This window comes from Tachysurus fulvidraco, chromosome 13, assembly GCF_022655615.1.
Source record: "Tachysurus fulvidraco isolate hzauxx_2018 chromosome 13, HZAU_PFXX_2.0, whole genome shotgun sequence".
Taxonomy (NCBI): domain Eukaryota; kingdom Metazoa; phylum Chordata; class Actinopteri; order Siluriformes; family Bagridae; genus Tachysurus; species Tachysurus fulvidraco.
In genome coordinates this window covers 6,265,071-6,292,703 of record NC_062530.1, presented here as the reverse complement: position 1 = coordinate 6,292,703, position 27,633 = coordinate 6,265,071, and positions in this window count along the sequence as shown.

Here is a 27,633-nt window from a genome sequence, read left to right as displayed (position 1 = left end):
ACACGACTTGTTTGAAAAGTCAGATGACAAAAATACAGTTAGAAAGACAAGTGGGCAGAGAAATTTGCATTTATTCTTTACTTTCATTTAAAAACAGGCATTTAAGTTCAGATTCTGTGGCGTTAGTTAAAAGTGTTACTATGAAAAGCATCAATGTGAAGCAAGACATCAATTGTATATCGATTTGTCTTATTTATAGGCGTTAACTAATCATTAATGGCTAAATATTAAAAGGTAAATAGTTTCAACATTCTATCAAATAAGTTGCTTTTCCAGATGTTTCTATAACTAAACCTCATGCATTTTAGTTGATCTCCTGTCTTTAAAGGATTGTGCTGATGCTTGTTCATGAAAATGCCAAGAATATATCTGTGTCATAATGGAATGCCTCATTCAGTTTGTTCATTGTGTTATTATTCTGAAAATATAACTTAATGCCTTATATAAAATCTTGCTTATAAAAAGTATATTTGTACGGATGCCGACGAAGCAATTGGACAATTATCAGATACTACACATCAATACAGATTGAATTGCAGTGTTTAAATTTTTGGATTGAATGAGCACTAGTGCAGATTTAGTTTTGGAGCTGGAATTAAGCCAGCGTCTGCCTCTACAGTGTCTGTCTGTCTCCTCTAGCTCACCCTCAACCCATCTGCCTGAAAGGACTTTTACTGACCGGGTTGTTCCTTAGCTGCATTTCTCCATATGTGCTGCTCGACACAGTTCATTGGGGTGTAACTGATTGCACATTCCACAGTCTATGCCTGCTGAAATGATCCCAACATATAGAAATACACTGGCCAATTAGGTTATCAAGAAGCTCTACAAATCGTATATGTGTATACTATATACACTGACACCTAATAATGAAGCAGCATTGGAGCATAATAAAGAGACGGTTCAAGAGCTTCTGTTCAAATTTTCATTGCACAACAATTTATTCTGTAGAATTTACAGAATAATAACAGAATAATTAAAAACAAAAACAAAACAACAACAACACAATCCTATGATGTGGCAATACTACAGGTGGAAATGAGAGAGGTCAGAGGAGAATGGCCAAAATGCTTAAAGCTTACACAGAGGCTACTGTAAAAAGAAATACTAAAAATTGTTACTGTATATTTGAGGAAATACATCTCAGAATGAACATCAAAGCTTAAGATGGAAAGGTTATAACAGCAGAAGACTAGAATGTGATCCGATCCTGGCAGCCAAGAACAGGAATATGAGGCTACAGTGATAACAGTGATTACAGACTCACCAAAACTGGACAGTTGGAAATGAAAATGGAAAAGGTCAGGTGATGCTTTTTCAATCTTGAAATATCCAGTTTTGGTAAGCCACAAATAAGGATGGGTTCCCTTTTGAGTCTGGTCCTTCTCAAGGTTTCTTCTTCATACCATCTAAGGAGTTTTTACTTGCTACACTTGCTAAGAGGGAAAAATTCAAAAGTGTTATATAAATAAAATTTAATTAAATTTTCTCCGCTCCTTTTCTACTTTTGCTTTGTTTTTGAGAAGCTACAGACATCATATCCAATTTGTATCCAGCATACATGTCTAAGAATATGTTTCTCTTCTGATGACTGAACCAATGATGAAGAAATGATGAAGGTGTTGGACTACCAACTGGAAGGTTGTGAGTTTGAATCCTTGGTCTGCCAAGGTTGTGAGTTTGAATCTCATATACAACAATCTGGGCCCCTGTGCAAGGCCCCTAACCCTCAGCTGTATAAAATGAGATAAAATGTAAGTCATTCTGAATAAGGGTGTCTGCCAAAATGCCGTTGATATAATAACTGCACAAAATATGTACTGCAGTGTTATAAATGATGAAACTAATATATTATTAATAATAATACTATTTGTTTGCTTGTACTTTTATCACAGTGTTTACCCTTTTACCTTACTGTGTGATAAGAGCCTACCTAATATCCTGTTCTCTATCTCTCTATCAAGGTGTTTGTATTCTCCGGTTATCTGATGTGATATCAAAGCCGGATTCTGACACGCTTCTACTGCTGTGGCTCATCCTACCCTCTGGCCCTGCATGATTTATCTTGATGCTCTACTTCTGCACTTGTAACTCACCTTCTGCTGATGCGATATCCCATATTAAGACCCTAGATATTTGCCCAGTTTATACCTAGGTCTTAGCTTCACTTCATGTATATCTCACACTGATACTGTAGATTTGTATCTAAGAACTGCTGCTGTATTCATTAAGAATCCTATTATTCATAATATGTTCAGGGGATTTACAGGCATTTTACCTTGTTGCTGTGACCTCAGGCTTGCTCATTAGTGATCTCAATCTACATCTGGATTTAAAGCTGCCTTGGTATGATGTCTAATCTGATATTTGAACATCCAGCTTTCATAGCATTTGGTTATTTTTTTTTAATAAATTGTTAATCACTAGCAACTTTAATTATGTTTATATTACATCTTTCCATTCTATGCAATTGCATTTGTGTCACTATAAAAAAAATGAAAACAATAGATGTCAAGATCCAGCCTGGATTTTTGGCCATGTGAGTTTGTTTGTTCTGTGTCTGCCCCACCCTTGTTTATTCCTCCCACCTCTGCACACCTGTTCCTTATGTGGGTAATTGTCATGTCTATTTAGCCATGCTCGGCCCTTCAGCTTGGCTGTGGACGTTGCTCGGCCCTTGTGCTCGGTGGTGGCTGTGGCTCGGCCTTTTAGCTCAGCTGTGGAAGTTGCTCGGCCCTCTCTGGCTGCCCCGTGTGCCTTGCTCACCCCACCTGCCTCGCCTCGTTTATTCCTCCCGCCTCTGCACACCTGTTCCTTATGTGTTTAATTGTCATGTCTATTTAATCCTTGTCGTTATTTGTCACATCTTTTTGTGTTGCTTTGTCGGTGTCCTTGTTTTGTGTGCTTTTATTTATTAAACCTGTTTATTTTTATGCTATCCTGCATTAGGGTCTGGTTTTATCCCCACATTGCTGACAATGCATTTCTAAACATTTATTTTGGTGTACCAAAGAACTGTGGTGAGGTCTCCAAGATACATGGAACACACAGTACATACCGCACAACATTTATTTTCCTTTTGATAGATTTTTTTTAAACCATCTTTGCTTTATAGAACTTCTTTAGATGGCTCTTACTGTTTTCTAAAATTGCATTGTGATTTTTTTTACTGTGAGTCTACATGAGGAAAACAGTGAGCGGTGAGCGGTGCTGTGAGCCGCTCATCTTCTATTCCCTTTGAGTCATGATGAGTGATCCCTTCAACTCTTATCTCTCTCTCTCTCTCTCTCTCTCTCTCTCTCTCTCTCTCTCTCTCTCTCTCTCTCTCTCTCTCTCTCTCTCTCTCTCTGTCTCCTCTGACCACTCTACATGTTGCTGAGCCGCTTGTTTTCTCTATCTTGCTCTCTGATCTACAGGACAAACAGACAAAGTGCAGTATATCCTGCATTCTCAGCACAACATCCCACCAGCACATTATATTTTCATTCATCATAAGCAAGCTGTGTGTTAGCTGTGCTTGGAAATGCTTGTGTTATCTGTGCCTTATATACCATTCTTTAAACATCTTAAAGGTATAGGCAGCAAAATTTTGATTTTTAGCTAAAGCAAGAAGTTTGACACCCAGATGCACTTAGATTCATGTAAATCCAGTTTTTTTTTTTTTCAGTGTTTCTCCAGTAGCACAGCTCATAACACCTGAAGCTGGTACAAAACAGAAAGATTTTGGAACTAACAAGCAATATGATTGACAGCCTCACAGAGAGGCCTCGCTGCTTGGATGTTAAAGACCAACATCATTTTTTCCCTCACATTTATAACAAAAGTATGGAGAGATTTTTTTTTCTAATGGCTAAAACGGTAAACTTGTGTTCCACAAGGAAAAAAACATATCATGGAACACTTGACTCAGAAAGAAACTTTTTTTCAAAGCTTGTATTGCCCAGAATTTTACCTCTAAGCTGATATTTTATTGACAGCTACCTGAACATGAGGAGAACTTTGGCAAATATTACAGAAGCTGCCTACAGGAGGCTTCTGCAACCCTCCTGTAATTTTAGATTTGCTGGTATAATAAGACAGGATTTGTTCTCTAACTATCCTTCTTTCTCTTGTTGGAAAAAGAAAAATGCTTAATAATATAATAATAAATAATATAATAGATAAGAAACTTGTCTAATGTGAATCATGGAGTTTGTCATGAAAATGAATTCATTTATCTTTAGTGAACACATAAGGTAGTTAATCTAACCTCTGGTATGTTTTGAGAAAACCCACACAGATAGAGTATGAGAAGGACCTGACAGCTTCTGAGATCAAGAACACATCTGGCAACCTGGAGCTATGAAGCAGCAGCAGCAACTGAAGTGTCTCAATAAAAATAAGTCCTTTGAGGGTCCTGTTGTCTTGATAGACCTGACTCCGCTGTGAAGCATTGGTCATTTAGGATTTATTGTCTTCATTACTGTCATACTGTAACTCTATCACTAGCATCCAGCACCTGTGCCTCTGAGACACACAATACAAAGCCTTATCATGGATGTAACCAGAATTTTTTGCATTTGTTAATTTTATGGTAAGAAAAAAACCTGAACTGTTAGTCATTTAAGTGCAAAATGCAACCATAGACGAAAAAGAAAGTTTGTAAAAAGAGATATTGTTGAGTTACAAAGGATAAATAGCACCACATTCATGGAATCACATTTTTCTTACTAGCTGCTATACTGTAAGTAACATAAAAAGGAAATCTATATAAATGCAGAACAAGGAAATGAAAACATTGTGTATTTCATAAAATGTGACACTTGACACTCATTCTTTCTTTTAAAAATGTACATCTTGATGCGGTGTCATATACTTCATTAATTGTGTAAGGAATTCGGTGTTCTTCCTATTGCATGTCACCCGGGTCAGATAAGCGCTTGACCAAAGCTTCATAGAAATCAGTGTAAGTGAAAGGCCGGAGTACATTAGACTAATGAAGTCAGATGAAAGATGAGACTGGCTGCAGCAGATTGACCCATTTTGTTATAAAGGGAGCTGAGGTATGCGCTGTGGGTTAGATGTGTCAGCAAATCTGTCTCACTGTCTGAAAACGTATTCACTTACAAGAGCATATGCATGACACCCTGAGATACAACACGAGCAGCCGGGGATTATATCCTGTACTGTATCTGTAAAGAGCGCTGGTTCTTGCTGGTGCAAGATAACCGAATATGAGCATATGATCTGGAATAAACAGATTATGGGTTTAAAACAGATATAGATGCCAATATGAGCTACACAATTGTTTTTATGGTTTATGAAGATTCACAGCCCCGTGCTGGAGAGATACAGAATATAGAGCTTAAAAACACTACATATTATACTGAACTGAAATAAAAAATGTTCTTGTACGGTTTAAAGTGATGTTATGAAACCAAAGAAGAAGAGGAAAAAATGATTCTTTCACTTTATTTTACAATAACAGCATTGGACCAGTGTGTTATTCCTTTCACAGGAAAGCAATTTTTCAAGAATGAATTTATTTTTTTTTCATTAAAGAATGACGCATTACATTTTTTTTTATCATATAAACTATTCCAACATCAGGCTCTCTTCTTTATTCTCTTGATTAAAAATACAAAAAAAGCTAACAAACAAAAAAACAGCTTCTGATGTTAAAAAACTTTCCGACAATCCATCTGTTTTTTTGAACCGCTAAATCCACACAGGGACTCGAGGAGCCTGGAGCTTATCCTCAGGGACTCTGGGCACATGGCAGGGGAAACCCAGTCTATCCTAGGGCACAATCTCAACATTGCACACACATTTACACACTCATTTTCACGCTACATACAATTTAGGACTGTCAGACAACTGCAATGCTTGTCTTTTGACATGGGGAAGTAAAGTGGAGTACCGGGAAATGCAAACTCTACACACACAAAGTGGAGGAACACAAAATCCTAACCATGAAGGTTGAGGCTTAGTGCTAAGTGCTAACCACTAAGCAATGATAGTCCCAGAAAGCTTTTACAAGATAGTTTGCAAGATTAATAAATTGATTGATAGATAGATTCACTGTTTTGATGTTAAAGGAAGAAAGGACATTGAAGTTCTTGGTATATATATATATTGTGTGTGCAAAAAATCCAATCCAATCATGGACAGCATTAAAATAGGTGCAAAACTACAAGAAGGTTTGGGAAAGCAGCAACAATTCAATTCAATTCAATTCAAGTTTATTTCTATAGCGCTTTTTACAGTAGACATTGTCTCAAAGCAGCTTTACAGAACAGAAACATAGAGCAGACGGTAAACATAAGGAGTGATAAAAGAAATAACGAATATTAAAAGAAAAAGAATTAACAGAATAAAAATTCTAGATTATTATTAGATGTATATAGTTCACAATGTGTATTTATTTATCCCCCTATGAGCAAGTCTGAGGTGACTCAGGCAGCAGTGGCAAGGAAAAACTCCCTTAATTTGGTAAAGGAAGAAACCTTGAGAGGAATCGGACTCAAGAGGGACCCATCCTCATATGGGTGACACTGGGGGTCGGATAAATGTTTATTGGTGTAAGGATCATGGACTTCAGATCTCCTTAACAACAACATACTTTTATTCATTGAGAACAACCAAGTGCTGGTATTCCATGCATGCTTTATATGTTTGCGTATAAATTAATTCTGTCCAGTTGTTTCTTAATTTTGAGAAGTCTCACTTTGAGGAAATGTCATGGAGCCTGATGTCAGCTTGTAGAACTGACCGCCAATCAGTCAGAAAATGTCAAGGGACAGCCTTAATTCTGCCAAATAAAAAAGCAAAAAGGATGTCTCCTTGCAGACTTTTATTCTATCGAGGAACATCTGCCATTCAAGGTGTGTTAAATAAGTTGGTAGATAAAAATGGATTAAATATTCAAACTATGATTTAAGCCTTGGAGACAGAACTGCTGTCAGAAATGAAATGATTACCGCTGTGGTCTAAATAGATTTATAACATTCCAGTGTGTTCTGTGTTGAAGCAGAAGTATCACGGTAATCAAACTAGTGATGCTATTTTAGAGTCTCCATAGACCTCATGATAAGATCAAGATCATAAGAGGTAGGAAAGGTCACTGCAGACCTAATCTGATATGATTACCAGAAGTAGTACAAGCCGGTCATAACTGTGACATGCCGTAGAATCATGAAATCACTAGGGAAATATACCCTATAGTTCAACAGGATGATATACACCGTATAGTGCAGTCGAGACACATCATTTTCTTCTAAATCAGCTACAGTCAATTTTCACCTGCTGGCCTGCTAGATTTTAGATGAGCCTTGGGCCTTCATAATGCATTAATAAGCATTTCATAACACAATGCTGGATCAATTTTATAACACTTTAGAAGGTGAAAGATAATATAGAGAAGATTACTATTTATCATTATGGCTGATTGTTCAAGACTGTCCTTGTATCCAGCATGTCCTTTCTTCTTAGCTATTAATAGATTATTAGCTTGACTAAAATCTCAACCATATACTGTAGCTTCAAGAGCTTGTTTAATGAAATATCAAGATTGCATATTATCTTTTGAAAAATGTTTTTACTGTGTTCATGTCATATTTGTATATATTCAGAAAATATATTTAAATGATTAGCTAGTCTGTTTGCTTTAAAAATGCAATAAAATATATTTGGTATAGAGAGCAGAAGGATGGCTGATAGAAAGAGAGAGAAAAAGAGAGAGCACGTCACTTTCATGAGTACTAATGAGCACTTGGTATTAATGATACCGCTTAAATGCTGTAACATCTTAAACGTAAGACTCAGAATGTCTTCACTGATAACAGCACATGATACAACCAACAAACCAGCTAAATAAAATTATGCATCTGTATTAAAATTTAATTTTGGTTATCAAATAAATTGGAATAATATGTTAATAAATTTGGTGCATCCTAACTAATGACACAAATACACAGTAATTAGTTGAAAATATCATATAAGATGATGTCCTAAGATTTTGAATGTTCTCCAGGGAAAGCATCTGTGCTATTAGCTTGGGTTAATTTATGTCAATGTCACTGCAGGTGGTTATTATGACTTTGGACTGCGGGTTTAAGCTTAAACACTGCTGCAAATACGCATGTCAAAGGAGCAAGAAAATGACACAGTGACTGAGTGTCATGCTATGCTAGGGGGTGGAAAAAAAAAAAACCTTGACACAAATACAGACACACAAAGGCGAAGTACTATATTCTTAACATCGTGGTATAAAATTACGACTAAAACTATGTCAATTTGACATCTGAACATACAACCATTTTATTCTTCAGACACAAGGAAAGCTGTGAGCTCCTGCAGTGCTTGGCGAGACGTGCTGGCTGAATTATAGGAAATTGTTCACTCAGGAGGAAAATGATGGTCAGTTCAGTAACTGACACACTGCTGACAGCCAGAAGGCAGAGAAAACACCCTGGCATATACCGCCAGGGCACAACAGGAGGGGGATAGAGCTTGTTTATATAAACTGAACAGAGCGAGAGACAGGATTGGAAGTGTGCATTGAAGACATGTGAGCACATATTGGATTTCCGCCTGAAACTGAAGCATGATGGATAATATATATCATGCTTCTGTTTCAGGCTGAAATTCAATATGCATGTATAGTGTGTATCATGAGTTTCTTATGAACTACTAACTCTAGGGCATCTTTGATGTATGTTCAGCATGTTGGCTGAGATTTCTTTCTTTCTTTCTTTCTTTCTTTCTTTCTTTCTTTCTTTCTTTCTTTCTTTCTTTCTTTCTTTATTTATTTATTTATTTATTTATTTATTTATTTCTCAAAAATAAGTCCAGTTCCAGTCAACTGGAACCAGCTGGGCATTTGCCAGTAAGCTCACTCCCAACCCTGACCAGTGTCTGACCATGAAAATTCAATCCCATTCAATTCAATTTACTTCCCTAATCCCAAAGGGAGGGTAACTTGCTGGCAGAGCGGGTAGTATTGCAACTTTAAGGCTCTGGGTTCCTTCAATCGATCCTTAGAATGAGCTATTCTTCTTTTACATGTTCTTCCTTTGTGTTTGTTTGTTTCTTCTGGGTTTTTCCCAGTTTCCTCTCTCCTCCCTAATACTCGCTTAGCAGGTGTCTTGACTGCACTCCATACTGCCCTAGGTGAGAATGAGTGTGAGAATCTATCTTTGCATGCTATCCTGCAGCACCTATTCATGTCCGGTCTTCCTGTGACAGGCTCGGAAACCACATACAGACATGTTTCTGAGAGATAGGAAGAAAAGAATGAACGCAGTTAAAACCAACACACAATAGGAGAACATGCAAAATTCCACAGAGCTGCCAGTAACCTGCGTTCAGAATCAAACCCCAGAACTTTATGAGTTGTTGCTTTTATTGATCCAAACAAATGATCAGCTTATCACGTCTTTATTAAGTGTTCAAGAAAACTGCATTATTGGGTTTTACCATCTTCAATAAAGAGCTCATTGTTTTATTTTTTATGGTGTCATTGCTCTTTTATCATTGCAAAACATTATTATTATTATTATTATTATTATTATTATTATTATTATTATTATTATTATTATTATTATTATTATTATTTTATTTGGAAACTTTATTTAAGAATGTTTAAATATTAATTTTATTTATTTATTTATTTATTTATTTATTTGTTTATTTATTTATTTATTTATTTATTTATTTATTTATTTATTTATTTATTTACTGTTTAATTTTAATTTTTTGTTTTAATTTTTACAATTTTTTATTTCTGAAGTAAAGGTGTAAAGAAAAACTTAGCGGTTTTTAGCACAGGAAGCAATGTCTCTATTTCTAGTGATGTCATATCCAGTTGACAGTAAAGAAGACAAAAGAATCATCGTCGGTACGCCTCATTTTATGTGATCAGTAGCGTGATTTGATGTCACGATGCCCAAATTAACTGTAGAAACATGTAGCTCTGTTGTTGAATGTTCCATCAGACTAGGAATTATGAACTGAACTTGCACTGATTTACAAAAACACAGCACAATGAAACGACTGCTAGAGAAATCAATACGTGCTGCATGTTGTCTAATATTATTATACCAAATAACAAAGCTAATCAGCTAGTTAGCTAACTCAGCTATCCCAGTTACAGCATCCAAATTCAATGTTGAATGTGATTTAGATTTGACTTGATTTTGAATGTATATTTGATTTGATCCCACCTAAAAAAATCACAGATACTATCAGAATAATAAGAACAAATATCCACAAATTCCACTTTTCCACCAAGAAGGAAACAGTTTGTATTCAGGATATGTTATGATTTCACCGCCTGTTCTTTTTGCAAACTGATCTGAAAACTGCGATCGATTTGTTTGTTAGAATTTTGACTCATGATGCTCAAGCCGGTCAATCTTTCGACAGCTTAACCGATACACTACACAAACAGACATGCAGAGCATCTTTAAAACACAGCCATGGAGTTGAGGATGTTTTTTTTCCATCAGGTGCACATTGTTTCAGTAATTATGCTTCATCTTGTTATCTGTATAATCATAATAATAACTACCAGTAAATTACCAGTACAGACCGACCACGTTTAAAATCTGCTGTTTTAAATGTAAGTAACAAGTAACTTTTAAGGAACAAATTTGTGATTTACAGGCATTTACTAAATATGGGAGAAATTGAATTCAATTGAATTCAAATTTATTTGTATAGCGCATTTAACAATGGACATTGTCTCAAAGCAGCTTTACAGAAGATAAAAAAACATAATATATATATATATATGAATATTATACAAAGCTTAATATAATACAAAAACTGAAGATTAATACTGGACTTATACAGTATTTAAATGTGTTTGTATTTACCCCCAATGATCAAGTCTGAGGTGACTGAGACGACTGTGGCAAGAAAAAACTCCCTTAGATGGAAGAGGAAGAAACCTTGAGAGGCTTCAGACCCAAAAGTGAACCTTTATATAGGGAAGTCGTGGCCTAATGGTTAGAGAGTCTGACTTGTTACCCGAAGGTTGTGGGTTTTAGCCACGACTGAGGTGCCCTTGAGCAAGGCACCGAACCCCCCCAACTGCTCCCTGGGCACCGCAGCATAAATGGCTGCCCACTGCTCCGTGTGTGTGTTCACTGCTGTGTGTGTGTGTGCACTTTGGATGGGTTAAATGCAGAGAATGAATTCTGAGTATGGGTCGCCGTATGTCACTTCACCATATTATATATATATATATACACACAGTCCAACAATTGTGTATAGATGAGGAGGTTGTTGTCCTCAAAGACCACATGTAGTTGGCATCTCCTTATAATATGTCTGAATACATCACGAGTCCAGCTGAAGCTGGTACATCTCTAGATGCCTCAGGATCCTCACAGGGTTGACCTCATCTCAATGAAGGTGATGGTGATACTTCTTCATGAATGGTATTAGAATATTTAAATTTCATGTTTCCACCATTTTTGTATCTATGTTAATGTGGACGGAGGGATGATTGCCTCAATGTTAATTGTTTGTTTTAGCCAATCAGCAGCACACTCTAGCAAAAATAACTAACTAAATAAATAAATAAAATAAAAAATAAACAAACAGAAACATGCATGCCCCATAGGACACGTCACTTTAAGCGGACCACTGCATCGTTAACATTCTATTGTCATTGTAGGAACTGGAAGTGAATACTAGGGGGGAGACTGAATTGTTTTTAATGTCTTTTACTTTCGACTACTACTTAATACCTAAATATCTTGACGGCTAGCAATAATACTACAAATGCATATTGCACAGGTCAAAACAATCAGATAAGCACAGTATTCGTTGGATTTATATACTGTATGTCTAGCAATTTTACCCCATTGGCTTTGCTGCATCTGCAAAGCCAACGGCATTGTGGATGACTCCATGAACCCCTGACACACTCTTACCCTCTTGCCATTTGGAAAAATCCTTCACAACCAGATTGTTCAACAGTTTCTTCCCTCAAGCCTTCAGACTCCTCAAGAACAAGAACTGCACTATTCTGAACACACACACACACACACACACACACACACACACACACACACACACACACACACACACACACACACACACACACACACACACACACACACACATACTCACTCACTCAACTGTGTGAACTACACTGAACTGTAGCAAACGCAAACACTCATTCGATACACATCCATATCTACTGCAACGCCTATATTAAAGTGTTTTTATGTTGTTTTTACACATGCTGTCTTGCTCATTCACTCAATTACTGTTTTGCACAACACATTTCAATACCTTATCCAACTGCTGCTATTACACAAGTCTATATATGTTTACAAGAACCCTCTTTGTTCAGATTCCTATATCTTTGCACAATGTACTGTACAATATACAGCATGCACACTGGTCGGTATTTTGTGTATTTGTCCTCTAGCGGTTTGTATTGTGTGTTCGCACTGTTTTTATCTCGCACTCTTTGCACTAGGTTGTCTTATGTAGCACCTTGGTTCCGGAGAAACGTTATTTCAATAAAACGTTATTCGACAATAAAAGCTTCTTGATTTGACTTGAATTGACTTGAATAAAACCCATGACACCGTCGGCTGACATCAGCATCGAGTGTAGCTCTCAACTCAGAGAAAATGCAGCATGCAAACAAAAAGAAAAAATGAAAGTAAATGGTAAATGGTTAGTTTCACAGCTGTTGATCTAATGATGTCTTGTCCCAGTTGGGGCTTGGACATGATTGATTGAAGTAATTTTTTGAGTGACTAAGGGGAAAACAGGGCAGTTTCCTCAAGTAACCTTAGAAAAGCTGATCATCCAGTGTAGCTTCATGCACTCGAAAAACAACAGAACACTTAGACAACGGGTTTTGTTTACAACAAAATGGCCTACTATATCTGTCTGAAATATTTTCACCACATATCACAGATAAACATCCAACAAATAAAAGCTTTTTCTGATTGTTATTCGGGGAAACTGTAGTTTACAATCTAAACCATTTGTCAGGTCACAGGAATAGAGGAATGAAAAAATAACAAATCTACCACAACATATAACAAATATTTGTTGAAGCTATCTTTCTGTAGATATTAAGGATATTCCTAGATATTAATGATATCAGAGTCAGTCCGCTAGTGCCATGTAGACTGTATTTATATAAAAAATATCATGTTTTTGTAAATCCCAGTGGTAAAGTCTTGCTTCTACCTCTTCTTATAGTACATCTTCTTCTTGTAGATAGTCAGGTTTATAATAAATGTTTTTTTCCTGTAATACATACACCAATTAGCATTCGTACATTAGTAACTGACCGTGTGTCATGCCTAAAAGCCTCTTTCCTGCAATAAATCCACTGTTATTAATGCCCTCGAGTGGATTGCGTCGCATTTTTAACGAAGGTGACAAAAACAATATGATAAAAATACATAATAGGAAATAATTGAATAAATAATTCATTATTATTAGCACTATTCACAAATGGACGATTATTCCACTATATTGCATTTTGGTAGCATTAAGCTTAAGTTGATAATCAGCATGAAAAAAGAAGCGGGCAAATAATTAAAAAGGACATAATGATGGCTCTCTCATTGATATTTTTGAAGACTTTTTTAAATATATATTTTCCTTATAATGCAAATATCTCTACGACTAGCAGCAGAAACAGAGAACTTAGAAACAGCCAATAGGATCGTGTGCAGTAGATTTTTGATCCTAGTGTGGGAGCAACTATGCAAATATTATATCTATATCATACCCAAACCATCATAACAACATAAAAAATAAAGAAAAAGAAACACTGAAATACTTCCAGTGTTTGAATTATTGAATAATTATATTCAATACTTAAGAGTATAATTACTATTATTATTATCAATACTACCGTCACGACACGGGGTAAGGAAGCGGACCCAAACGCAGGATAGCCAAAAAACAGGATTTAATAACAGAGGAACATGAAAGAGGACACGGACTAGAGACAGAACAGGATAACAGTAGATTCCGCGATGCACAAGGCAACGCGGCACAATTAAATAGACACGGTTATCACAATAGGAAACAGGTGTGTAGACAGGGAGGAGCAGACGAATGCGGGCCAGACACATGACGAGGAACATAAACAAACAACTGCACGTGGCCAAAGTCTGGGCTGAGTCATGACAACAACTACTACTACTAATAATAATAATAATAATACTGATGATAATAATCATAATAAAACATACAATTATTCATATTATTTTTTGTTGTTGTTTTGTTGCTGTTATTAACAACAACACAAATAATAATAATAATAATAATAATAATAATAATAATAATAATAATAATAATAATAATAATAATAATAGTTTTAATACAATTAATGATCCAGTGCTCCTATTGCCGTGGCCCAAACCCTAATAAAGAGTGGGAGGGTTGCATTAGGAAAGGCATCTATAATTTTATTTATAACATTTATCTCTGTCCTGACAGTGCCACAGTCCTTCAACAGTAGCTAACATTTAAATTTTATGGACTTTCATTTGTTTCCTGGAACTTTCTCTCTCCTTCTTTGCACGCTCTTCTTTTCTAAAATGCATAACAAAGCAGCAGGTCTGACTCTGGATGATACGTAATGGTTTACTGAAGCGTAAAATGTATTTAAAACACCTAGATACTGTTCTCTCCAAGTGGCTCTTTTTTGATCCGGTTGATCAAAGCCGAGGCTGCTACAAATAGACAACGATCTAAAACGAATAAGACACACCATGGAAAGCCGAGGAAGCCTATTCAACGCTAGACTTTGATTAAAAGAGTCTGATGACACATGCTCCACCATGATTCCCATTATCTTATTCTCACTATGACTACACTTTATAAATTTAGGTCCTATATAAATAGACAAAAGGACATAAAGAGGACATTGTAATAGACTTGAGGCTTACTTCGAATAAGCTGAAGCGATAACAACACCTTGGCAGCGAATGATAATTTCACACTTACAGAAATAAACCTCTCTTTGTTTTAACCAAATTCAAGCCTCAGAGAGAAATTGGAATAAATAAACAATACACAGCGCTACATTCAGCCATTTCAATCCTATCTTTTTTTTTTTAGTAAAGACAGGAAAGCTGACAAGAATTTTCCATGAAGAAGTACACAATCACTAGATAAGCTCAATTCAGGCATCTGTTTGTGAAAGCTCTAGAAAATGGAGCAAAGCACTTTGGCCAGAGACATCGTAGGTCATTTCTGCAACATGATCTGTGATTGTATCGAATGAACCGCTTTAAATCAATATGATGCTCCTCTGAAATGTGTCAGGATGAGAACAAAATATATTTGAGAATCTGGAAGGCTAATAACTGTGAGGTTTTTGGAGAACAATAGAAACACAAATTACTGTGTTAAAAAATTTACTTTTTAAGTTCAAAAGGTAATTTGCTGTATATCAAATTCATACATGAGTATGAAATTATATGATTTAATTAAAGAAATGAACAGGCTGTGATTGTAAAAATAATTTCAAATTTTCTTCAAATAGGGCAGGTGTATTTGAGTTAGCTTCAAAAGTACATTCATATTTACTTGGTAGATAGTTTCAATTGTTTTCAAGCATTTTAAATATATTAAGGTTACATTTATTCGAGTACCTGACACCTGAAATGTGCTATCCTGTGAAAGAAATGTAGATCAAATGTTAATCTCTTAAATGATCAACGTTCTAATCATTTCAAAGATTAGCAATACAGATGTTGTTGGTTGTTATAGAATTAGCTATATTATGTTCCCATTTCTCTTTGTTATCTTTGGTTAAAGGGGAACTAATTTAGCCTCATTTAGCGTCGGGAACTCAAATAAGATAAGATAATCATTTATTCATCTCACAGCAAGAAAATATGCATAGTTAAAGGGGGAAAGGGGTAGCTAGTAAAAGATCATATCAAAGTAAGGTGAGTTGAAATTATAAAATATATTATAGGAAGACATTAAAGGACTTAACATGAAAAGATTTATAGACAAATATATATATAAACGGTATGGGCAAACTCTCCATCCCACTCTGTGTAATGAATACAGTCTGGGCTAGAAAGAAATAAGTCCCAGCGTCTCAACTGCCATACAAGTAAGATTAGATTTTTAGGTATTTATATTTATTGTTAAATTTATTGCAAATGTCAAAATCCATCCGAATCCCTTGTTTGATTCTGGGAAAAGATTTGTTTGACAAAAGTAACACAAGTAATAAAAACACATATTTTGTGCAAAATAATATTTTAACATATTTAATATTTTTTAACATATTTTTTTTTTACTTTTTTATATACAGTATATATATATATATATATATATATATATATATATATATATATATATATATATATATATATATATATATAAAAGTTTTTTATATACAGTATATATATATATATATATATATATATATATATATATATATATATATATATATATACTGTATATAAAAAAGTAAAAAAGAAAAAGCTTAAATGAAATTGCATATATATTAATATCACAGCTTAAATTTATTAATTTAAGTTAAAGTACAAAAGAATAAACGTTTACTCAGGTCTTTTTATGTCTTCCTATAATATCTTTTACCATTTCAACTCACCTTGCTTTGATATGATCTTTTTCTTTAGCTGCTCTACCTTTACCACTCCCATATTTTCCCGCTGTGAGATGAATAAAGGATTATCTTATCTTATTTGAGTTACAGATGCTAAATGAGGCCAAATTAGTGCCCCTTTTAACAGAGATAACAAAGAGAAATGGCAATATAATATAACTAATGTTAGCTAACAACATCTGTATTGCTAATCTCTCAAATGATTAAATGCTGATGATGACTAGCTTAATGCTAATCATTATCTGTCACAATACAAACTGCTGTGATAAATACAAAGTGTATGTAGCAGCAGATGGTATTTGGTCTTATTTATGTTATAACATGTTAAAGTTTAGATTTCTTAGGAACAAAAGGACTGTAGTTCAAGTTCAAATGTATGTTTCATGACGTGGGGTAAGGAAGCGGACCCAAACGCAGGATAGCCAAATCAACAGGCTTTAATAACAAAGGACATGAAACAACACACGGACTAGAGACAGGAGCAGACGAAGGCTGGGCAGACACGTGACGAGGAACGTAAACAGATGCATGTGGCCAAAGTCCGGGCTGAGTCCTGACAGTATGAGGGTGAAGGAATTAAGCTATATATTTTAGATATTTAAAAACACTAAAAAAAAAAGGCTTTAGAAAAAAAATATATTTTCACATGTATCAGAAGAAGCGACTGATACTAGCGACTGATGCTAGTAGTGTTTGAGTGATAAGAAGAAATTAACCTCGATTCTGCTGCATTATCTCAATAGCTATCAGCATTATTCAAAGATGAGCTAAAAGTATATTTTTACTTCCATATGCGGTGTAATTTATTTGAAAGCTGTTAGTGAGAATGTGGATTTCCCCAACGTTGATCCACTAAAGCATGTTTTTTTATAGTCCAGCTGTGTGAATTGGGCCATTGTGCCATGAAGCTGTGGGCTGTGAAATGCATCAGGGAAATATCCAGCTGTGAAAATGTTATTCCCAAAGCAGAAGTACAATTACGGCCTTAAGATAAACTAAGCCTGTGTTCCAGACAGATGCTATTTGTCTACATTGTTTGTTGAACACCCCTCATGTGATCTGAAGCACTTCAGCTTTTTTCTACCATGGTGGTTGACCTCACACAATGTACGACTGTTTGCTACTGTATATTGATGCCTGGACAAGAAGCTGCTTCACCATTTGGCCAGGAATTTCACTATTGCTGCGATGAGTGGTGGATGAACAAATGGCCACAGTTTCAGTGATATCAAAGGATTTATACTGAGAGAATCCTGTATTTAAATATATATTTGCATCACGTTTGATCTGTCATACCTTGTTGGTTGACTTGGTTGGGGTAGCACCTTGGTGACCTTGCTGACCTTACATTTGAGATTTATACTGAATTGAATACTCATTACTCTGAAAATTTGTCTGAAGGTGTTGATTATTTTTCTATATCAGCAGCTCTGACAGTGGTCCAAATGTTTTCTGAAAAGGAAAGTGAAAAAGAGGTCTATATTAATGCTCTCATTCTACTATATTGTCATGTACCTACGGACTTATGTAGTGGATGCTTCACAGAAATGTATTTAAAAATTATCCAGTAAGGAAAATAACTATAACTGCCACATGGGAAAGTCTTCATCACAAATTGTTTTGTAGTTTGTTGGTAAAGTGAAAATCTGCATTGTTTTGTCTTATTAAACACTTCTTCTACTTTCGGCTTTTCCCGTTAGGGGTCATCACAGCGAATCATCTCTTCCCACCTAACTCTATCCTCGGCATCCTCTACTCTCACACCAATTAACTTCATGTCCCCATTTAACACATCCATACTGTATATCTCCTCTTTGGCCTTCCTCTTGACCTCTTACTGAGAAGCTCCAACATCCTTCTACCAATATAACCATCTCCCTCAAAACAGCCAACCTGAGCTGTCCCTCTGATGTGCTCGTTCCTAACCCTGTCCATCATCATAACTCCTAAAGTGAACCTCAACATCCTCATCTCTGCCACCTCCATACTTGTCTCATGTCTTTTCCTCACTGCTACAGTCTCTAACCCATACAGCATAGCTGGTCTCAATTTCTTTGAGATTTCTTAAAATGCTGGGATATGAGAATTTCAATGTACTATAATATATATGTGACAAATAAAGACTTATTCTCTACTCTTCCCTGGTGGCATTGCAGCTAATGTTCCTGTGCTCTTACTGCTGTGGCCGGGGATTTGATTCCTCGCCAGAGAAACAATGCAGCCAAATGGAGTCCTGTCGGCATCCGTAGTAAAACCCGTACCAAATATATGCCGATCACATGGCCAGCTGTGGTGATCCATAACAAGAGCGTCTGAAAGAAAAAAGAGACGTTTCCTAATATAAATGTTTCCTAGATTTTTCTAGAAGTTTCAAATGTTATTGATTTATTGTCAGATCTTGCTAATTTTGAGCATTTATATATATAAAAAAGCTAAATTAATGCTTTCAATTATTCAACGTAGAAACATAGAAATGATTATCTGGCTTAATGTAATCTTATTGAACAGAATACTAGACACAATTCAGTATACTAAAGATATTTTAACTGCTAAGAAGTCTTTTTCTGCAGCACCATTACAACAGCCATCCCTTGACTCGACCTATAGATTGTCGATATCTATAAATAGATGCCCTGTTGAATAGATCATTAAATCAGCAATGGTTAGAGGTCTTAGCTTCTCTTCAGCTTTCTGCTAATGTCCCTTCAGGAAATTTCGTATTGATGTAATATAGTTGTATTGAAAATGATATAGGTTTCCTCAAAGCTGCTTTGTGAATATTGAAAAAGAAAAAGTGCTTTGCAGATAAAACTAATTTACTTTATTCTAAATATTCATGTTTTACACATTTAATATGAACATAGAAAATGAATATAATGTGCCTCTAGAAAGTACCCATTCTCCCTCATCCCAAGTGTATTCAATTATCTTTTTTGCTGCATTGCAACCACAAATCTAAAAATCTGGGATAAAATTTGCTTCATTTTGAGGTGAGTGTCTACAGAAATTTTAAATAATAATAATAATAATAATAATAATAATAATAATAATAATAATAATAATAATAATAATAATAATAATAATAATAACAATAATAATAATAATAATTCAAACTAAATATGTTAACCATGGCACATCCATGTGAGTCTAATTATATACACAATAATTATCTGAAGGAGGAAAGTCTCAGTGCTAAAACAACAAATCAGATCATGTGGAACTGCTGTAGAATATCTGCTCTTATGAAAACCAGATAACTTCTCGAGGCTTTGAGAAATTAAGAGTTAAAAAAGATGCAAAATGCTTACAGAGTGATGTGAACTCCATTAAAATGGTGCACACTATTATAGGCAACACTAAAGAGCTTACAGATTTCACTGGCTGAAATTAAAGAACCTTTGCAGACATGAACAATACCATAAGCCCTCCAAAGTCCTGGGCCTGTATTTATGAAAATGATTGATTCTAGTGATGTAATTCTAATAAATTCTTAGAAATGTGGCCGTTCCCCTTAAAATTAAAGAGAGGATCCTAGTAAAGATAAAATGTATTCATAAAGCTTCTTGACCTTTAAAAGCTCATAGGGTCAAAAAGTGTTAAAAGTGTTAAAAGGTTTAAGAGTTTCTTTAGCAGAGGAGAAAATGGGCAAAAGCTGAAGAGTTCGTTCACAAACTTAATTCCTACACGATATACAGTAGTCTCAAATACTGTATCTTAATAAAGAGACAACAAGAAGGCTTATAATAGACCAGATTTTAAAGTACTGCTATTTTATTTATTGGACAACCAATCACAGTCTTCAAAAGAATGTGTCATACCTAGTAACGGGTTTAGCCCCGCCTCCTCTATGAGATAAACGGTTTCGTATTTTCCTCCATCAGAGTTGCTCTGAGATTAGTCCTGAATCACTTTTAAGCTAAGATTCCTAGTTAAAAAAGTCTAAGCCGAATTAGAAGCTCTCTGAGATCATTCTTAGAATCTTTATGAATACTGGCCCTGCTCTCTAATGAGAACTGACTAGACAGAAGCCATAAATGTAAATGTAAAATAAATGTAAAATATTTTGAAAAAAAAAAAAAGGATTTTGTATTGTGATTAGAGACTAAAGCTCAGGTGCTTGTAAATGCTTAGACTTGACAAGGATTTGAAGGTTTTTAGTCCACTCGTCAGTCATGTTCAGTCTTCATTTCATTTGGACATGATATTGACTTGCCCTCAACCCCCATAAGACAAGACCTTGACTCAATCTTTGTTAGTTTTTGTCTTGGACTTGACAACACTGCTTTGATTACGTCCATACATAAGCTCTACTCTAATACCAAAAGGCTGAGAGGAGCATTTTACAGAATAATGGTGTATACAGTAACACACTGCCCATATGCATGCGTAATCTGCTTCATGCTCTCATTTTCTGTCTCTCCAAAACACAGAAAATCGAGAATGTCAGTAAGCATGCCAGGGTTACTCAGTATATTCATGCTTCATAGCATTTCTGTCGTTATTAAAGTCAGTGAACTGGGACCATATAAATAGCACAAGTGATGCGGTGTTGTTTTGTTTCGAATGCTTTTTATTGATAAGAATCATTAACGCGGCTTTACTTTGTAACAGCAAGTTAAAGCCAATGTAGGTTAGAAAGGCTAAAATTGAGAGCCAGTCAAGTTTAATGGATTTAACTAGATGTAATGTTAAGTGCATACTGTGTTGAGAGAAAACGCAAATCAAAAATGATTGCCTGTGTAATTTTCCTAAGTAGGGTGTGATTTTCATCTGGGGAAGGTGTCAGCGTTAAGACTTAAACACTGTTTAATGACACAGGAAAATCCCATACCAGCAAAAAACAGCACATGTACAATTGATTTCTTTCTTTTTTTTTTCGAATATAACAAATCTCTTGCTTAAATCTTTGCTTATATGATATATGACACATAATGATAATAGATTAAACAGTGTTCGCTATGATGTTTGCCAGCTAAATAAGACTAGTTCACAATCAAGGATCTGTATTGTGCACTACATCAGGATTAACGCTATCTTTTCCTCATCATGCTATCCATCCTCTCTTTTTCAGTCTAGTTCCCGGAGGTTAATTATGAGGACACTTCACTTAAAGCCTCCGCTGGCTACATCCGTGAAATAACGGCCCCTAAAAACAGTGCCATCATCATTAGTGTAAAAGGCACATGACTCAAATCATCTCTGTTTGTGTTTAATCATCTCAGTGAGTCACTAGGGAAACATAGTTGTTGTTTTTTTTTATTTATTCATAATGAATAAAACATGCTAAAGCTGAATGCAGTGTAAATTTTAATCATGTTTGCTTCAGAAAACCACTGTACTTTTCTCGATATTCCGCTTCCTCTACGTTTTCCCATTGTATTCGACGATTTGTATGCATTTCACAGGCAGCAAAATGATGTACATTACATTTGTGTTTATGCCTCAATTTTTTTCATAAGTTTCTTAGCAATGCTTTCTTTGCAGTTCACTAGCTACAAGCTAACAACAATTTTGAATCTTATTGAAACCTTATAGAAACACCATAACAACCACATGGGACCCTAGAAAAGACACCTAACAACACCACAGGATCCAGTTAGCACAGAAGTTTAGCATTTTAATGAATTAAACCTGAAACGCTTTTTTAGTTACTATTATAACATTTATATACTCCAAACATTTAGCCTTTTCACATTTACATACTTAACTGTTAAATATTTTAACATTCAACAATCAATGACAAAAATAACAGTGTAATGTTGTTTTATTGCTTTTCAGCATTTTTAGCAGGCTCTAACCTTAGCGTACTAGTTAATCACAGTTTTATGCTTTCCATTATACCAGTACCTTAATATAACCAAAATTTTGAATTGAATAAAGAAAAAGACAGATGAATACCTCTTCCTAAAGCATTTAAACTACTTATTTTCCCTTATCTTTTATCATATATTTTAACAGAGTTTTAGGTTGATGGTATTCTAAGCCTGTAACCCAGAGATCCAGTGTCAGTGTATTTATTGGTAGAGACTTCAAATCAGTTTTGAACGTTGCTCTGGATAAGGGCGTAATTAATCATTTTCATTTGGATTATCCCTATTGCATTATACAGGCATTACAAGTGTGCTTATAATATGTGATCATTTCCCTGTTTGTCACATGATTTCTACAGCTGGCTTTACAGAAAGGAATGACCTCTCCTTTTAGGAACACCACTGAGCTGATCTTAGATAGGGGACACTGACACACTTGGACATTGTGTGTGTCCATTAATGGATGGAGTCAAATGGATGCCATGATAGCAGCCAATAATTGTAAACTACCTGACTGAAATCTTTTTCATTTTAGGATTTGTTTGCAGTTGTGTGTGCAGTTGTGTGTGTGTGTGTGTGTGTGTGTGTGTGTGTGTGTGTGTGTGTGTGTGTGTGTGTGTGTGTGTGTGTGTGTGTGTGTAGTAACATGATAACTACTGTATGTCTGTATAAAAGTCTTTATAGACTTAATAGATACTCTCTGGAAAAGCCATACAATGGACAATTGCCACCTCCAACACAGCCTGTTCACACTCCTACCATCAGAGTGCAAAAGCAAGAACAACAAGATTGAAAAACAATTTTTACCCACAGGCCATCAGGCTTGTGAATGACATCCACTGCCTCTCCCCCCAGCACTGCAGACTGCAGTTTGCTCTGCTCTACACACACATTTACAAATAAAAACATCTGGATCATGGATCACTTCCGAGTTTTTTACAGTACATGTGCATTGTTAATACTGCACATTAATTCTTATGTACATTGTTTACACGTGCTCTTTTTTTAACATGGCACATATACATTTCCGGTATTTCCTTTACATGTGTATGAATTATGAATCATAGTAACATCTTATCTTTTTTTAAATTATTTTAACATGAATTTTATTCATCAGTTAAGAAAATGTTTAATGAAGTATGCAATCGTACCTTCATTTTCAGCCGATTCTCATTCTCAAGAATAGCTGAAAAATATTGCATGTATAAGGAGACAAGCTTATGCAGTATAGGATTGTACATTATTGCAAGCTGTGTGATGACTTTATATTATATATACATTTTTATATATAATTTTTGAAGGCATACAGAAAGCTTCTTTAGACAGCTTCCGAGAATCGATCTAAAATCTAAAAAGCTGTTCTTTATATTTTAGGAGACTATTTAGTTAGGTGAGTAATTGCCCATTAAAAGTCTGAAAGCAAAAAAGAACTACACTGTTGCTATGGTAATATTTTACAACACAGTGACAAAAGGAATTAGCACAATGCTCATAACCTTTTTGCCAAACTTAAATTGGAAATTAATTCTTGTTTTTTAAGTACCTATTTTTTTTAAACATTTGTTTTACCGATTAAATATTCGTAAATATACAAACGTAAAAAAAAAAAAGATGTGTGCACTAAAAGGACATGTTCATGCTTGTAGCACCTTTAAAATCCTCATGATTTTTTAGCTGACATGTTGTCTTCTTGTGTATTCTTAAAAAGTCACCTACAAGTTTGAAAAAAAAAAAAAAGACCAATTTTAAATTCCAGGAATGTTTCCTTAATAAATAAATAAATAAATAAATAAATAAATAAATAGTATTGTTCCACCTAAAATCATCATTTTTTTTTAATTTTATTTAAACAAAGATAAAGTGCAAAGAAATGCACATTTTTAACCTTAAAGTTTGAAAATTGAGTCATTTAATGAGTTGATAAAAATGAGCTGTAGTATTGAAAAAAAAGGAGAGTGAGACTGAGGTACGTCCATAAACTGAGGTTAAAAAAAATCAATTGTTTCTATTTTTTAATAAAAAGACCTGAAGTCTGCTCATCCCCATTACCTACCGAATCACTCAAGCATTACTGATGTCAGACATATTAGTTCACAAAGCTTTGGTTTTATATGTGAACATTACATGAAGACACACTGAAAGCATTAAAACCTCTGTACCTTCTGTAAAAAAAAGGGTCAATATTTCCTCATGGTAAACATCTTCTTTCGAACATTGAAGCAAAGCTGTGAGTTATTGTAGATTGTGATGCAGAATGTAAGCATATTAGAACCAATTTTATTCATATTTGTGGCTTAATAGTTTACTGAAAATGTCGGTCTGAGATGACGTTTTGCCTAATGCACATGATGTTCTTTACTAATAGTGTCATTTTTATGCTTCTAAATCCATGGTTCTTGCCAAACTGTGGTTTGCAGTTGGGCTGAGTTTTTGTTCCCATGGTTACCAGACAGTCTGCCTCCTCACAAGCACAGCGACTGTCAATCGAAGATTTGAGGATGCCTCAAATCAGCGACGCTCCAACTGTGCTTGATTTTACGTGTCGGTGCAAAAACATGTCTATGCTTTTTAAGAAAACAATAGTTCAAGTGTAGCCCAGTTTTCTACCAGCATTGCCCAAATGTTTCTTTCAGAGAATGTTGCTTTAGTTCATGTGGTAATGTCGGCATGTAGCCAGAGAGACTTGGAAATGTAGAACGCTTTGTTATGGTGTAGCTTAACAGGTAAAATGTATGACTTCACATGTGAACATCTGAGAACTGAGCTCACTTAAAAAGCAAACCTGATGCTGTAAACTTAAAAACCCAGTTACATCATTTCTGTGTGATTTACCATTGAATGAGGAGATGTACTCCAAGCAAAGCCATGTCAATGGATTCATCTTCAATCTACCATCCGAATGCAAAAAAAAAGATAGACCTATTTCAAAAAAAGAAAAAATCATCTGAAAGAAGACATCAAGTTATCAGAATCCAAACTACCATCAGAGATTTCTTTTACTTTTATATAAAATGTAGATCACTATTAATGTATCAGTGCCAATACCTGATTTTGTTCTCATTTATACAATGATATTGTTTTAATTTATACAAAAAAATAGGCTCCTATACCAAAAATCTGATCAATTGTGATATTATAAGGTGAGTATACTGTATGTTGCCATGAAAGCCAATTAAACTATCAATCAATCAATCAACGAATCAATCTGGACATATTTCACTACTAATAATTATGACAATCAAATCCAAGTAGTTGACAAACTCCAATGCGTTATTAGTTATGAAATTTCAAGACAAGGAACTTAATAATTTTACTATGCTAAAAATAATACCAAGTGATCTACAATTTTGCAGCATAAGGCAATTAGCAACACTCCAGCAAACGCTGACTAGCCAAAAAAAGATTACAGTGCTAGGTTAGTTGAAGTAGAGAATCCTTTACCCAGTACGTTGCTCTTGATGTTTTGCTCAGCCACTATTAATCATTTACAGAAAGTCTTTACTTATAGTTGAAAAGAAGTGTGTTTCTAAAGTGGAACAAAACCCACTCAACTCCAAACCCTACTCCATCTGAACGAACTAATATAGCTAGCTAATGCATTTATACAGTATAAACTCAGCTAACTACTGTAAATGTACAGCTGTACAAACAAAGAATAGAGCTGAGTTGAGTAAGTGCTTGGCCAGTATTTTAACCAAAGAAACATAAACAGAGCTAAATTTCATGTTCTGTGAAGTGTTTGATTGAAGTACTGTAGGTGACTCTATTGGTATTGGAATTAATGAGTACTAAAAACATGTACTTTTACTGGAGCTAAACTCTATAATACTTTTAACACAGCTTAGTGACATTTAATTATTATCTTAAGTGAACTTTTTTCTCCATGGTTTGCATGCTTTAGTTTTTAAGCTGTTACATCACTACAAAATTTGACCTTGTTTGTCATTAGGATTTGATGAATTTACACTATTGAATGAAATTTTTTTTCCAACTGAAAAATAATGGACGTTAAAACTTTCACCATTTCGGTCCAGTGTCAAACAGAGGAAGTTGTGGTGTCACTTCTCTAATGACAGAACTCAAGGCTGAAGACACCATCACACTGAGATATTACTGAAATTCACACTCGCCTATGTATCAGCCTTGACGGATCATCATCATCCTCACGCCGAATTGTTAATCACTCATGTGCAACACAGTGTTCGTTCGGATACATGTCTGTCCCTGGGCCTTTGTGTGCAGAGTGTGCATGTATTTGCACAGTAATACTAGATGACTTCATCATTATAGCCATATTCTATCCTTGCTGACTGGGCAGCTCACCATGAGGTTATAGCTCTTTCCGTTTCATCTGGACACTGTCTATAAGACACACACGTGTCATATGAAGTGTTCAGGAGTAGCAGAAAAAATACATTAGTCTTCATAAACAGCTTCAAATGCCAAGGAAACTTCACATTATCTAATTAAATAGTGAGAAAAAATGCATCATTAATTTTCACATTATTGTTACATACATGACAGATGCACTGTATATCATCTGTGAGTGTGTTAGAAGAAATCTTGAATTTAATAGTGACCACCTACAGTATGTTATGTAAGAAATAAAATACTTTGAAACATAATCAGTAGTGGAGTCTGATACAGCCTGATGTGTAGTGTAGCTCCACTTAACACCTTGAAAATGATTCATTTTGAATAACAGCATTTATCAGTGTTCTCTATTTCTATTATACCACGGATATTCTCCATTGACATTTTGAAATATATGACCTGTGGTAGCCTAGTGGTTAAGGTGTTAGGCTACCAATTGGAAGGTTGTGAGTTTGATCCTCGGTCCACCAAGCTGCCCCTGTGCAAGGCCCTTAACCCTCAATTGCTCAGGTGTATAAAAAAAAATGAGATAACCTAAGTTGCTCTAGAAAAGGGTGTCTGCCAAATAATGTAAATATATAAATGAGCGTGTTATTCTTTTGTATCCATGCATAGATAGTTCCTGTTATTATGTATTGCTCTTTCTTTTTCCCTTTATATGAACTATTATAATATGATAAGACAAAAAAAAACATTGTATGTTGTACTACTGAGAACCCAGAAAGTAAAAACCATTCATTCTGAAGACTAAGCACTTACTCTGGTGACTCCTTCCATGGAATTTAACTGTTGGAATCATGTATTCGCTTTGCTTTGTTAAATAGC